The sequence below is a fragment of the Pinus tabuliformis genome, chromosome X, assembly GCF_031772625.1.
Source record: "Pinus tabuliformis cultivar Carrire ecotype Pingquan chromosome X, CPIR1, whole genome shotgun sequence".
Classification (NCBI taxonomy): domain Eukaryota; kingdom Viridiplantae; phylum Streptophyta; class Pinopsida; order Pinales; family Pinaceae; genus Pinus; species Pinus tabuliformis.
Window position 1 is genome coordinate 1,002,704,587 of NC_142308.1, and position 17,132 is coordinate 1,002,721,718.

The 17,132-nt window shown below is 35.4% G+C and overlaps 1 long non-coding RNA gene across 1 annotated transcript; it reads left to right on the forward strand.

The window, feature by feature from the left end:
- Positions 1 to 7,628: 7,628 nt before the first annotated feature.
- LOC149143125 (uncharacterized) lies at positions 7,629 to 8,851 on the forward strand. The gene is made up of 3 exons (XR_016264984.1): positions 7,629 to 7,815; positions 8,042 to 8,123; positions 8,248 to 8,851. It is a non-coding gene; the product is annotated as an uncharacterized LOC149143125 (long non-coding RNA).
- The last annotated feature ends 8,281 nt before the right edge of the window (positions 8,852 to 17,132 follow it).

The following is a 17,132-nucleotide window of genomic DNA, read 5'->3' on the forward strand; positions in this document are numbered from 1 at the left end:
ACCTTCATTGCTTTATAATTGCTCTATGAAAGGATAGATCTAATATAATTAAGAGCATTAAGAGGGAAATGTTAGATTTTATTTGTGAAAACTTTTAGTTTTATTCGGATGAATAATGAAACATTTCTTGAGTTTATTTTGCAAATGCACTTCCATTGTGATATAACCTCATTGTGTAAATAGAAAATTTACATATACTTTATTATTATAACAGATTGGATATATATTATTATAAAAGTGAGCATTGATAAATGAAAAAAAATTATATATAATATATATATATATATATATATATATATATATATATATATATATATATATTGAAGAATTAGAGTCTGGAATTTTATTCAGAGTGTTCATTTTTTGTAGATCTTTAAAATTACAACTGGAAAATCATCAGAACCGAATGATCACTTAATGATTGAGAGGAGGAGACCTAAAGATGCATAAATAAAATGAACGAGAAAGAAAGCTTCAAAAAAAGTAAAAAAACTAGAATTAATTATTAATATTAATAGGATGGTCCTCAAACTACTCCTCTTTACAATTGAATAAGGATGTCAAAAACTACAAATCTTTGCAAATTCCATGCTGGTTGTAAATTGCTTCAATAACGCTCAACGATGTAAACCTTCATTGCTTTATAATTGCTCTATGAAAAGATAGATCTAATATACTTAAGAGTATTAAGAGGGCAATGTTAGATTTTATTTGTGAAAACTTTTAGTTTTATTCGGATGAATAATGAACCATTTGCTGAGTTTATTTTGCAAATGCACTTCCATTGTGATATAACCTCATTGTGTAAATAGAAAATTTACATATACTTTATTATTATAATAGATTGGATATATATTATTATAACAGTGAGCATTGATAAATGAATTTTTTTTATAATATATATATATATATATATAGAGAGAGAGAGAGAGAGAGAGAGATAGTGAAGAATTAGAGTTTGGAATTTTATTCAAAGTGTTCATTTTAGTAGATTTTTAAAATCAGAACTGGAACATCATCAGAACTGAATGATGACTTAATGATTGAGAGGAGGAGACCTAAAGATGCATAAATAAAATGAACGAGAAAGAAAGCTTCCAAAAAAATAAAAAAAACTAGAATTAATTATTAATATTAATAGGATGGTCCTCAAACTACTTCCCTTTAGAATTGAAGAAGGATGTCAAAAACTACAAATCTTTGCAAATTCCATGATGGTTGTAAATTGCTTCAATAACGCTCAGCGATGTCAATTGCTTAATGAAGTTCACATGCTGAAATCTATGTTTGACACAGTCTCTGCTTGCCACATCTATCTACAGGATTCATAACACAGGGGCTGATCACTTCCTCTCCAAAGCTGGAGCATGTATGGACATGGGTTTCTGGCAAATTTCTCAAAAATTAGAGGATGACATCTCTCTTTTCCAACACCATTCTTTTTAGGCGGCTCATCCCCCCATCAGCAATAATGCATCTACAATATTTTGTTTTTTCTTTGGACAAATGAGCACTCACAGTTTTATTTAATCATGAAATAGATTATAGACAAATGCTCTGTAAAGTTAGGCTTTAACCTTCAATCTCCCCCTCCCTTAAATAGTTCTTCTTACTAAGCCTTCCACGAATATATATTCCCCTGCCTAGCATAGATGTAGCCCTCACTTACTGCTTTACAAATGTGAATAGCAAGCAAGTAGTAGGCCGTAGTAAAAGTTGGCGTTTTCAAAGCCAAAATCAAACCTAGTGCTATAGTAAAAGTTGGGATTTTCAAAGCCAAAATCAAACCTTTTTCAAAGGACAAAGCATAAGGTTAATCATGACCAGAAATCTATAAGAAAACGACCTAAAACGAAACAAAAATAATATGACCACATTAATGGGAAATATATGAAAATAACCTAAATGTAGTAGTCTAAGAAGATCCAGAATGAAAACTCTTCAATACAGCGGAACTTAATTAACTTAATTTAGCCAGGAAAGAATGAGGCTCTGGGTTAAAATCAAGCAACTTTATTTGGCATTTTTTTGCAAAGAGCCTAGTGAGGGAGCTTTGATCCTTACTATAGAAGCAGCCAGACCAAAATCAATAGGTAGTATTGCAACAATAAGTGTTGTACATGAAGGCAAAATCTACCCAATAAGGGGAGATGGACTTGTTTGTGAAATATCAAGTGTTGTACATGAAGACCAAATCTACCCAATAAGGGGAGATGGAGTTGTTTGTGAATTATAGAAAAGAGAGAATTTCCCCAATTTAAATGTTGATGGGTATTGTTAGCCCTTTGTCAGCTGGGGTACGTAGACTTTTTTCACCAAAGGTATTTCTCTCACAATCTATTTAAGGCTATCCTCCATTCCTACATCGTATTGCAATAAGGTCATTTGATCTTCTTAAAATCCTGCAAAGGGCATTTCCCAGGAAGTCCAGGGATTCTTGGTTTGTCTGGGATGCCAAGGAGAATTCCAGACTACCCATATGCATACGCCGAGTGTAATCTATTCTCATGAATTGGTCAAATGATTTCAGTTATTGCTTATCTTCGGATATGTTCACCCTTGCGGAGGACTTTCAAAAATTGATATACAGAATATGGTAAAATTAGCGGAGATGTATTCTCAAAAAGATCAAGAGAGAAAGAAATTCATGGAATTATGGATGAGGCAAACCCAAACCCTGTAAGGACAGTTGCTTTGACTATGTTCATGGAGCAATAACTTGCAGGGGAACCCTTTGGACGTGAAGACTCTCTCATGGATTATAGCGACTATTTTTCATCACCCTTGAATCCGATGATGAACAGGGGGTCATGGATCAATTGTGATTCACTCAACCAGGCACAACTAACACCTCAATGATAAATAGTTGCACAATTCAAGCTATAAAATAAAAATTCATAATATGCCATTAACATTTTTGAGTAGATACCAAGCAACTTATATATGCAAAAAATTGCATCACTAATGAAATCAGTACTTAACAGATGTGAAATGCATATACATTTGAAGGATTACTGCAAAAACGGTGCGAAAACGATGCAGAGAAATCCTAAACAGTGTTAAACCACAAGATTGTCTAAGCCTAAGAAATTCTTTGATCCCAAAAAAAGTCACGACAATACCTATAAAATAAAGATGGACCTCAAAGGTTGTCAAATTAAACTGGACCTCAAAAGTTGTAGCAGTTCACTACTCTGAAACTGTAATGTATAATGATAAAGACAAACTGTAATGTATCAAGCTAAAGACAGAGCTTTTAAAAAAAAGACCTCTAATAGCTGCAAAAAAAAGAAACTGGAAGACACCTGTAACACATGCAAAAAAAATGTATAATACAAAAATATATTTCAACACGTAAAACCCTGTGGGCCCACAATTTTATCACCTGCCTACCTCTCATCTTTCTTGCATACCCAAGGTCTCTACTTCCATCTCTCTTGCATGTCCAACGTGTCTACTTCCTAGCTAACCAACTCATTAAGAAAAACCTCAGATGCAGCTAACCCCAGAGAAGTATCTTAGATTCGAAAGGCCCTTGATTTAGCAAGGAAAGACAGGAAAAAATCTGCCTGTTGTTGCACTCTTGACAATACAGATCGAACTCCCACAGAATGAGATAAAGAGGGCCTGTCAGACATGGAATGACAGAGTGAGATAAAGAGGGCCTGTCAGACATGGAATGAGATAAAGAGGGCCTATCAAACATGGCTTCGTTGTGTTTGCCTACCAATGGCTCTGGGTTTCAAGCCCAGGCTTGGCTTCCTTTCAGCCCCAGAATTGCCTTCGCAGAGCTCAGGGTAACCTGCCTTTCTAGAACCTGCTTTTCTTGGAAGATCAAGAACAAACAAGAGGGACTGGGTTTCAAGCCCAAGCTTGGCTTCCTTTCAGGCCTAGAATCGCCTTCACAGAGTTCAGGGTTTTGCCTCAGGTAATACCTGGCCTTCTTTCTGAGTGAGGTTAGTTCCTGAGTTGCGGATACATCTTCTTTCTGCCTTATGAACCATGCCCTAAATGCTATGATTTATGCAAAACATGCATGCGAAGATCCAACTTTGAAGCCAAAATGGGTACATAGTGGAATGTAATGCTCTATACACCTCTGGTAAAGTTATGCAAAATAACAGGGAAATCCAGAGATAAAGAGGGCATGTCAAACATGGCTTCATCATGTTTGTTTACCTATTCTTCTCGTTTGGGCATTGTAACAAATCAGGCCCAGAATCAAGCCCATGGTTTTGCGTCTGACTCTCTTCGTACCTTGGCTGGGCTGTTGTAGCTTGGTCATCTAAAGATCATAGGCTTGACTTATCTACAGGAAGCCTTCAAGAGACAGTTGATTCAACGCATTCCTAATGAGAAGAAGAATTTTCCAATGGAGAAGAGCAGTGCAATTAGAAATTAACAAGAAGGGGGGTTTTGGTTCGAAAAAGCATAAATATGGCAAATATATCTACGTGAGTGGGATTTCTCTCTTTCATCTTTCCCAATCTATTTATTTATTAAAGCGATCATAGGAATTCTCTCCCTACGAAATCGATATTGTGAGGTAATCAGTTGTTTGAGCCGCGCCCCTTTTCTCTTTAATAAGAAAGCTTGTTGTGGATGAATAGTTGTTGTTGACGTCTAAACACTTTCAATAATTCCTTTACAATCTCGGGCGGGGACTAAAAAATAGGCAAATACCATTGCTAGCACTACCATGGGGAACAAATACCTTTGTAGCTGCGATTGATACGAAACCATCCGAATAAGGAAATAGGGGTTTGAAGTATATCAACCTTTATGGTTCCAGAAATGGTAAAGTTGTGCAGAAAACAAGAGGTAAGTGAGCAGAAATTACCAGAACAAAGATACCCTCCACAAACCCCTTCCATTTTGCATGCTAGACCTTACATGGAATTTGATCTCCAGCTGAAACCCATCCCCACCAGCAAGCAGTCCACTTTCCTTCGCAAACCCTGAAACTGAAATTCCTCAAACCTTGAAACTGAAATTCCTCCACCCTCCTTCGCAAACTCCTCCCTGACTGAAACTCCTCCTCTCCTCCTTGACTAAAATTGAAACTCTCCTCCTTGACACCTGAAACTAAAACTCTCCTGAAACTCTCTTCTTTGCTCCTGAAACTCTCTCCTTTGCAGGACACCAGTAACCAGTAGGTCTTACAGCACGTCTCTTAGTCTCAGTGATAGAGGAAGGATGCCACTTGGATACATGTGGGCAAACGTGGAGGATTGTGGACAACTGTCAGACATCTGGCATCACATCAACAACAATACAAGGGAAACAAATTTTGAACTCTACCTACTGAACTTTGGATATAATAAAATGTTTCTATATAATATCTTGAATAATGAAACTTTGGATATCTTACGTGAACCCTTGCACATTTTACCTTTGAAAAATGGAACTTTGGATATATTACTGAACCCTTGTACATTTTATTTGGAACTTTGGTTATTCTATTTTGCCTAGAAAATAAATAGATCGAAAACTGTGAAATTAGCAATAAGAGGTCCAATACAAAAGCTTGGTTAACTTGTGATGAAACGAAATAGCCAACAAAAAAGTTTGGTTAAAATTTGGTAAGAGGTTTGTTCAAGGCAAACTAATATGAATTTAACAATTGATCGATCGCTATAGTCCCATGCTGGAGGCAGGGACTAATAAGAAGAGGATCCAAACTCAAACCTAGATGGATGGTGGACTATGGTTTTGGAATTGGGTTTCCACTATGTTTTTCAATTGCTTATTATTGGCATCGCTTATGGGATTCTCTCCATTGTTCATGGTTGCTAAAATGATTTTATTTCCTTGCCCCATTTATTTAACATTGTGTGACATGGTACATTGCTACTATAATTCTCCTCTAATCATTTCGAGTGAAGCCTTTTGTCACATTGAATTTTTTTGAGTATACCAACTAACACTGAAATACAATGTGTCCATTTACTTAAACAAGCATTTACAGTTGTAATGTTGGAGGATTTGTGTTCATGAGTTTCAATGAGCGAATAAAAAATATAAATATTTTTATCGTTTTGTTATCTTAAATTGAATGACAAGCTCTGGAATATTTATGAGACAACAATATTAGAAGAGCATTAAATGTGTTTCAAACATGTAGAAAATGGCCAAGATGATGATCATGTCCTTTCCAACTCATATCAATGAATTAAAGGTAACTTTCATAGAACCAGTATTCAATTTTATGTTTTCTTATTTTCTATTAGGGTCTGTAAACTTCTACATTATATGTTGATAATATGGTAAAACATATTCACTTCAGGTTTGGGTTAGTTGGTTGTCTTGTTTATTTCTTAGCTACGTAGACCCTCCATGGTTAGTCTCTTCTTTATAATATCTCTTAGAATATATACCTCAGTGGATTACCTTTGACCTTTAAGGCAAAGATACCCATTCTTATTTGCATGTAGGACAAAATATATTCCTGGTTGAACCTTGAGCCTTGAGCACCTGCACCTCATTAAAGGGTTTCACTATTTCCGCTAGACCATTTCTCGTGTACCATTGGTTTGTGTGCCACTAGATCGAGTTAGACCATTGAATCTTAGGCAATATGTTAGAAATAAGTAGTAGTGGGCTAGATGTCTTTGATGGTTCAGTGAAATAGTTAAGTGGGTTGGGGGAAGAACATGGGAAAGGGAGACACTTCACCTTTAGATGGACTTGCACACTCCTCTATAAGCTTCACCTTGTCCCTTCCTTGAACAAATTGTGCCCATGCTTTAATAAGAATCTATGTTTCTTTCTTGAAGATTATTTTCTCATAAAATAACCAAAAAATAAGAAAATAAATAGAAAATCAATAAACATAATAAAATAAACAAAAACTTAACTAGGTTTGGAAGAAAGAAAATCAAAATAGTGAATGCAGTCATCAATTAATCATGCTTTAAATGCTTGGGAATCATTATTTTATTTTGGACAGAACTAGAGCCAAACGACATGTTTTCCTTCTTTGCCTATAGCTAATATGAAATTGAGTGAACTTTTATACTCTTATCTAAGTTTATGAAATTTCCTGCGCTGCAAATTTTCTACTCTATCTAAGTTTAGGAAAAACCCACCTCTGCAAGGTATACCTATCACATATGTAAATAATCACATCACAAAATTATCCATATCATATGCACCAATAAAAAAAAATTCATACTTTAATAGAGTACATCTCCATTCTTCTATTGACTAAAGGGTAAATGAATAGTTTCATTACCACCATAACCCACAAAGCCTATTCTTACATAGGTATTGAGTATAGGATGAGATTTTTTTAATTAAAAGCACTTTGGTCTATTCCCACCTTTATCATACTATGTGCTATAAATTATCATAGTCTACATAGGGGTTTACCATTGTTAACTTTATAATTTTATCCATCTTAATAACCCTAAGTCTAGGGCACGACCATGACAACCAAGATGGCGTTAATAATGAATATTAAATTATTTTCCACTTGCCCCTATGATAGTACGACCTCTCGCCTCCTCCATTCATCGAGCTCCACCTCAACCCCCATCACATGGCCTTCACACTCCCCCAGACAAGTTTGCTTTTTGAGGTTGGGTATAGTAGTTTAACATTGTATCTCTGTTGTGTGTGGATCTATGACTCTCTTTGATTAAAGTGGTTCTAACCCTAACTAGGCTCAATTGGGTTGTGAAATGAGTTCATTCTTTTGTTTCCTCCTAGGATTTGTGGAGGTGATATCAGGCTCTTCCGCTACGTTTCTCGGGGTGATTTCAACCCTTCTTGGTTGCTACTCTAGTGCCCTTCTGGTAGCCATTTCCATCTCAGGTAATCTTCTCCCTTTTAATATCATTTTGCTCACGTTACCTTGTATTTTGTGCTGCTTATTTATGTTGGCTATGCCTCATTTTGGTGCCTTAAAGCCTTTGTAGCCTTTACTGGTATGCTTTTGTTACACATTTGAGCTCCGATGTCAACCCCTGTTCCTCCTTTGTGTTGGCTTTAGCTACTGACCCTCCGCATGCCCTACTTGTTTTCTTCGAGTTGGATGTAGATGCCACCTCTTTCTGTCTAACTACCCGTTCAGAAGGACCATACTACATCAGTAGAATTTCGTCGGCTACTAACCAGTGAAGGTGATATATAGTTTTTAATAGTTATCAGACCCTACCCTTAGGTTTTCACTCGTGTATATTTGTTTCAACATACCTTCTATAACCAAAATTATGCCCAGGGTTTGATGTGTGTTTTTTGTCGCAGGTAGTCCGTGATTACCTAGTGTGGCAATTTCATTAATGCAAGTAATTTCTTGCTAATGGTGTCATTATTTTTTTTGGGTTTATTTATTTCCTTCAATTTTAACTATACTCAACATCCTAATCCTTTACTGTCCTAGAAATGTTGACAGGTATTCAGTTTTGATGCAATTCCCTTGTCGTGGCTTTGCTTGCACTTGCCAATAACATTTTCTCACCAAGTCTTTACACTACTACAGGTGGGTACCTCATGCATCACTCACTAGGTTGTCTGTAATGGTTTGGTTGTCTCTTGTTTCTAGGCCTTGCTCAGTTTGGAACCCAATTTCAGTCAGGGAATTACCCCTGTGTGCCTTCACTGTCCTGTTTCGTGTGATTCTTCGTCACTGTAAATTTATGTGTTTTGCAGTGTATGAAATAGGATTGTAGCCCAGAGATGCTTCGAAAGGGTTAATAGAGGTGGAAAAATATCGACCCCCTCACTGTAACTATGATTTTCCTCAGTTGTTCATTTTTCTCTTGTTTAGTCGGGCTGTCACTATTTTAGATTGTAATTTCTACCCTTTAAAATTTAATCAGTGTTGCTTTTATTCGAGTTCCAATTTAACAAACTGTCAAAATTCTATAATTCATTTATGATCTTTAAATTTATAATTCCAATGTTTCTTTTCTATTGGACTCAATTACACGAACTGTTCTAATGCTATATGATGAAATTATAATCATTTTCCTAATTTGTCTTCCTTTTTCTCTAAGTGTTAATTAACGTATAATTTTTTTGTAGCTTTTACAAAAGAATTTGGGTATTTGTGTACAATATTTCATTTTAACACAATGTGGCTACATGTTAATGATGATTCCTTGTATTCTATTAAGTTTCATATCTTCAAGAAATGAACTGTAATTATGCATGTGTATATATCGCTCATGTTGTTTAATCTACGGTCTTCATATTAATACACCAGTTTTGATGACTCCTGGTCCCTTTTCGGTTTACGGGTGTATTCAGTCTTATGTTTACTATTGAATGATATTTACCTTTGTTAACATTCTAAATGCCTGCATAGAAAGCAGAGTATTCTTGGATGACTAGATTATTTTAGATCTTTTGGAATCTGAGTCTTCATGATTCTCTGTGGATCTCATAATCATGTTATATTTTTCTGCTTCTTAATTTTGGTATTGACTTAGATTTTTTCTCAAAAGAGTTCAATGTTGCTCATAAATTGTTACACAAATTCTTTGGTTAAATAATTATTCCTAAGATAATCCACTGCTTCCTAGTTACATATCTTGTTGTTTGAAGAGTTATAAATTACTGTCTATGTATTAAGTACTTACTTCCCTTCCAATACATAAGGAAATTTACACACTTCTAAGTACTACCCCTTTGAATCCAGGGAATGAATATGTTAAATTCCTGAATATCTAATTCTAGTTTTTTTAAGAATCATGTAGCATAGATGTAGAACCACCTCTATATTGTGTGTTAGACTTACTTCTATCACCGAAGTCTTGCTTGCACTAAAAACAATATACCCTCAAGAAACCAACTAATACGACGTAAGGTCAGGCTTTCATAAGACTTGCCTCCTTAGTTTCTTGTTCTAACACTACTCTTATGCCTAAGTCGTAGCCAAGTAGAGTTCATTTCGTATTAATCTTTTTACCCCATGTTGACACCAACTTTAATTATTATCTTCCTACCTTAACCACCATGGTATGGCCTATCCTTCCTAATCACCAGAATGTTCCTTGCTTTCTCACCCAGAATTATCATAACAGACAGATCAATAGTTTGGTGTAAACAATTCTATGCTTAATTCCATTCACAACTATTGCCTCCAAATTTTTTAATTCTTTATCTGGTTATTATAAAAAGAATACATAATCTTTCTTTTTCCATTTCGTTTACATGTATCCTCTAGGTACACATAAATTGGTATTCCTCTGTTACATATAAAGAAAGGCTCAAGAAATAAACTCATTAATCAAATTTGTTTATGCACATCTATATGTACACAGAAACTAGTACCAATTTCTACTATTTAACTCCATTATAGTAATGGTTCAACCATCATTTCATTCTGTTCACCAAATTAATATTATTGCTTTCATAAACTGATATATATCTACAACATACAGATCTTGTTCAATTCTTTCTCATAATTCCAAATGTGTAAATAAAAACAATTCACTTTAAAATGACTGTAGTAAAGCAACCTCTAACCATCGCCTTGTCTGGAAAATTCAAATTCGGAAATGCTATTACTCCCAACCTTGAACCATAACCTCTGGTTCCCCCCACGCCGAGAAGTTCGTTTCCAGAAATCAAGAACCTCTTACAGATTCTGAATCATGTATTTTATACATTGATTATGAGCATATGTTTCTTTGGAAACGTCCTACCTTTCAAGGTTATGCTTGTCCCTTAGCCTAGGTTGTTTTTTTTGGAGGAAATAATTTTTTTTTCTCTCCCGCAGTTTTGTTCCATCAGTTTCTGTTTCTATTTTCAACTGATTGGATAACAATCTGAATATATATTTTTTTTCCAGATTGGTAAGCTTCTCTTTCCCACATTTTCCATCTTGAACTCTTAATTTTTATTTATTCAAAATATCATTTTACAATTTTGTTTTTTTCTCCTATGGTCTGCTGACTACTTACAACAATAGTCTAAAAATAACCAATAAAAAAATATTTAGAACATTGGAGGGGTAGTACATCTCTCCCCCCTCTCAAAATAACATTTTCCTAGGTGTTTACATTATCCAACTGCTTCTTATTGAAATAACACTGGGTACACTTCCTTCATCGTATCCTACCGGTCCTATGTAGCCTCCGCAAGAGTAAATTTCTTCCAATGCACTTTAACCTGGGTGAAAACTCAATTTCGGAGCATGGCCTCTCTCTCATCCAGAATATTGAGTGGCTTAGGTAGGAATTCTCCTTTGAGTTCCACTTGTATCACATTCCAGTCAACCACATGAGAATTTTCATCGACATATTTATTTATTAAGGATACATGAAAAACATTATGCACTTTCATATTATTGCGTAGAGCTAGATGGTAAGCTATTGGCCTAATTCTATATAAGATTTAGAAAGGACTACAATAATGTGGTGCCAACTTGGAATAGGTTCCTATTCAGAGTGTGATTTTCCTGGGTTTTACCTGAAAAAATACATGGTCCCTAGTGCTGAATTTCTTTTCACTCTTTTCTTGTCTGGACAACTCTTTTTTTGGAATTGAGTTGCTTTGATATTTTGGCGTATCTTCCACACCATATAATTCATTTCCTATAATGCATCCAATTCTAGTAAGATTTTATCTTTTGGTTGATTCCATCTGAAGGACGTATGACATTTCCTATCATACAATGCTTTGAAAGGACTCATTTTAATGTTAGCTTGGTAGCTATTGTTATTGGAAAACTCTGATAAGTGCAGAAGATCTTCCTATTTTGTGGGCTAGTGCATGACATATATTCTTGTTATATGTTCAAGGATCTAATTTGTCCTTTATCTTTGGCCATCGGTTTGTGGTTGATATGTAGTGCTTAAATTCAACTAAGTACCCAAACCCCCAAATAGTGCCTTCTAGAACTTGGAGGTAAAATTAGTGTCTCTATCTGATACAATTGCTTTAGGTACCCCATGTAGACAAAATATGTCTTTCATAAAAATACTAGCAATTTGAGTAGTCCCAAAGGTGGACTATACCAATATAAAGTGAGATGCCTTAGTTAAAACATCTACCACTACCATAATAGAGTCATGCTGACATTTTGTCTGTGGTAATCCGGTAATAAAGTCTATTGAAATGGATTCCCACTTCCACTCAGGTACAAGTAGGGGATTCAACAACTCAGTTAGATGCTGATGTTCTACTTTAACCTGTTGGAATTCCATGCATTTCTTTAGATATTTTGCCACATCTCTTTTCATACTTGGCCAAAATATATTATTTCTTAGTGCAGTGAGCATTTTTTGGTATCTTGGATGGCCTGCATAAGGTCTCTTATGATATTCATCTAGAATTGTCTGCTTCAATGTACTCACACTGGGAATATATCTCCTAGTATGGTATGTGAGAAACTTTTCAACAATCTCTGCATATCTTGGAACTTCCTTTTGTTGTAATTTCTGCTGAATTTCCTGATACTAAGTGTCGTTGAGTATTGACTACTTAATTTCCTCTATAATATATGTACTTACTTTACTAAAAGACGTTTCCAATACCGTATGCACATTTATGCTAAAAGAATCTGCACTTTTTTTTCCCTTCCCTTTGATATGTTTTATTTCAAAGTCAAAATCTCTAAGGAATGGAGACCACATTGCTTGCCTTACATCTAAGTTGGGTTGCCTAAAAAATATTTTAGATTGATGTGATGAGTCACAAAGATAAACGTTTCTCCTAACAAGTCGTGTCTCCACATTTTGAGCACATTTATTACTCTTGCTAGTTCTAAATAATAGACTGCATAATTATGTTCATGTAATTTCAGCTTTCTAGACCCATGGGCTATTACCACATTGTCTTGCATTAATAATCTACCAAGACCCTCCAAACATGCATTTGTACATATTATGAACTATTTATTAGGGTCTGCAATTTTTATTATAGGGGATGTGGTTAACAATTGTTTTAGCTTATCAAATCTTTCTTGAGACTTGGCTGACCATTCAAATTTTATACCTTTTTTCTGCACTGAGGTGATATGATCAGCAAGTTTAGAAAATGATTCTATAAATTTATGATAGTACCCAATAATTCCCATAAATAAATGTGCCACTAATACATCCTTGGTTGTAGGCCAATTCATGATGGCTTTAACCTTCTTCGGATCCACAACCAATCTTTCCTTGGAAATAATATGCCCCAAATATTGTATCATGTCTTTGTAAAACTCACACTTACTAATTTTTGCATACAATTGATGGTCCCTTAATGTTTGTAGCACTATCCTCAAATGCTTCTTCTGTTATTACTCATTTCTTGAATATATTAGAATATCATCTATAAATACTAGTACGAACTTATCAAGGTAGGGATGAAGTATATTATTCATCAGGCACATGAAAGTGTTGGTGTGTTTGCGAGACCGAAGCATAATACCACAAACTCATAATGACCGTATCTAGTTCTAAAGGTTGTCTTATATATATCCTCATTCTTGATACGTAACTGGTGATAACTAGTTCTTAAGTCAATTTTTTAGAATATGGTTGCCTCTCTCACCTAATCGAGTAGATCATCTATTCGAGGCAATGGGTATTTGTTTTTAACTGTTAGATTTTTCAATTGACAGTAGTCCATACACATTCCAAGGGTGTCATTAGTTTTCTTGACAAAGAGTATCGGTGCCCCCCACGGTGACACATTATGCTTGATATACCCCTTATTCGACAGTGCCTCTAACTACATTTTTAATTCCAGTAATTCTAGTGTACTCATCCTATATGATGCTCTAAACACCGGAGCTTCAGCCAAAACCATGTTAATGGTGAAATCTATATCTCTATCTGGGGGTAATCCTAGAATTTTTTGTTGAAAGACATCTTGAAATTCCCTAATCGCTGGTAAACTGTTAAATTTTTATTTTTCAGCTCACCGTTTACTAATTTCCACTTGCACCATATACAATCGACACCATTTCCTAGCAATTCCTTTTAGTTGGAATACTCTAATTTTTCAGACTAATATTGGTTTGAGTTTCCCTTGACTATCCAAATTTGTCCACCCCAATCTACACACTGGATTGTTTTCTCTAAGCGGTTTATAATTGCACCTTGTTTTTCTAAATAGTCCATGCCTATTAGCACATCATAAGACACGAGAGGAAGAATATTTAAATTTGACTCTATAGGATAACACTTTATGTTAATGATATGTTGTTTAATTTGACTGTTGACCCTTCTTTTAGCACCAGTCGCCAACTAGACCAGCCAAGCATTCTAGAATTTTTTTAGTTTTAAAATTACACTTTCCTATAAGTTGGCGGATGATATAAATTAAAAAATACATAGCTTGGTTCATTATAGTACCTTTGATTTCAAATATGGTGGATTCATGCTTAGCTTGTCTGTCTTCCGAAGTTGCTCTTATTCTAGGAATACTCCTAATAATGCCATTTACTCTCATTTCCTCTTAGATCTTCTGAATATTATAGACATATCTTGGGTCATGTGGGAAATCTCTTACTAAGTTTGGCTTACCACACCCCCAACATATTAATGGTTCTCGATATTTTGTGCCACTATTCCTCTTGCTGTTCAATTAAGTGGGTTTTGATCCTCTGTAGGATTGTGCCAGGGGAGGTACATTTCCTCTAACAATCTTCTTCCTTTGATGATCCTTACCAAAACTCTTAAGGTAAGGGGGCTTCTTCCTTCTAAAATTCCCTACCGACTTGCCCTTATCCTTATTTTTCCATGCTTTTCCACCCTCATTTTTGTTTTTAAATTGTTGATAGCACAACCTAGCTTTCCTCACTACTTCATCCATGGTTTTAGGTTGATCAAACTCAATTCTCTCTTTATATGAGGTGTGTAAACAATTTAGGAAACATTGTATTTTTTCCTTTTCCTCTTTAAGGTAAGGTACATATCATAGCAGATTGGTGAAATTTTCCACAAATTCATCAATGGATAATTTCCCTAGTTTTAATTTGTGGAATTCCTTGGCACCATCATCATAATAATGCTCACTAAGATAATGAGACTTAAATTGTTTCTGAAATTCCTCCCAGGATACTGCCTTTTCTTCTAGTAGATGTACACTTTTTACTTCCTCCCACCACAAGGTAGCTTTACCTTGAAGTTGATAGATGGCCAGATGAGCCTTCAAATTAATTTCATTTTCGTACACCTGAAAATATTTAATCATATTTAGTAGCCAAGCCTATGCATCTTCCTCTTTCTCCCCATCAAATGTAGGGGGATTAATATTCCTGAGCTCACCGTGTAACTTGACCTTATCCTTTCCTTTCTGTATCTTTGGGGACATCTAACCTGACTCCCCTCCACTTTTTGAGTTTTCATATTCTACTTCACTATTTTTCCTCTTTGTCTTTCTGACTCAATGCTTCTATGGCTCAATTTTTCTATCCATTCTCTGATCATCCTCTCCTAATTTGTACTGGCCCTAATTCACTGCTCATTACTACTCTGATGCTCCTCCAATTCAACATACAAATAGCCACCCCACATATTCAGTGGAGGGAATATTTTTGTCATTCTGTTGTAGTTCAGTCCACCTAAGTACCTTATGAACCATAAAATCATAATTAGCAGTTTATATTGTTTTTTATTATTCTTCCTAGAATTGTGCCTTCAAATCCTAGTGTAGCAACTGGAGCTCTAATACCATCTGTCAGATACCTCGATAATCACATCACAGAATTATCCATATCATATGCATCAATAAAAATATTTGTGATACTTTAATAGAGTACATCTCCATTATGCTATTGACTAAACGGTAAATGAATAGTTGCATTACCACCATAACCCACAAAGCCTATTCTAACATAGGTATTGAGTATAAGATGAGATTTTTTTAATTAAAAGTTCTTTGTTATATTCCCACCTTAATCATACAAGTGCTATAAATTATCATGGTCTACATAGGGTTTTACCATTATTGACTTTATAATTTTATCAACTTATAAACCCTAAGTCCAAGGTACGACCATGAAAAAATAGATGGAGTTAATAGTGAATATAAAATGATTTTCCACTCACCCCTATGTCAGTACCGCCTCTCGCCTCTTCCATTCATGGAGATCCACCTCAACCCAAATCACATGGCCTTCATGCTCCCCCTGACAAGTTCGGTTTTCTAGTGAGGGTACAGGAGTTTAACTGTGTCAATATGTTGTGTTAGATGTAAAGATCAATTTTCTTGAGATGGTTCTAACTGTAATGAGGCTCAATTCAGTTTCGAAATGAGTTCATTTATATCTTTCTCGGTGGGTTCTTCGAGGTGATACTTGGCTCTTCCACTGTGTTTCTCCAGGAGATTTCAGGCCTTCATGGTCATTACTGTAGCGCCCTTCTGGCAGTCATTTCGATCTCAGATAATATTCTCCCTTTCAATATCGTTCCGCTCACCTTACCCTGTATTTTTTGTCGCTTATTTATGCGAAGGGTTTCACTCTGTGATTGCAGGTTTTTGCTCGGGAAAATGGTGGCCATGTTTCATTTTGCTACCTTAAAGCCTTTGCACCCTCAACCGGTATGCTTTCGATAAAAATTTGAGCTTAGGCATCAACCCCTGTTCCTCCATTGTGTTGGATTCAAAAATTAACCCTCCATATGCCCTGCTTTTTGGCTTGGAGTTGGATGCATATGCCACCTCTTTCTGGTTGGATACCCGTTCAGAAGGACCATACTAGAGGAGTAGGATTTTGCTGGCTAATAACCAGTGAAGGTGAGATACATTTTTCCATCGTTATTAAACCCTAACCTTTGGTTTTAAATCGTATATGTTTGTGTTTCAACATACCTTCTATAACCAGATTTCTACCCAGGGATCGATGTGTGTTTTTGGTCGTAGGTAGTCCGTGAGTACCTAGTGTGGCAATCACTTCAATGAAGGTGATTTCTTGCTAATGGTGTCTTTATTTTTTTCTCGGTTTTTTTTCTTTCGTTCATTTTTAACTGTACTCAGCACCTTAATCATTTACTTTCCTCGATCCTATGACAAGTATTTAGTTTAGATGTAATTCCCTTGTCATGGCATAGTTTGAACATGGAAATAACATTTTCTCACCAAGTCTTTACGCTACTACAGTTGGTTACCTCATGCATTGCTAACTAGTTTATCTATAATGGTTTGGATGTCTCTTGGTGCTTGACCTTGCTCACTTTGGAACCCAATTT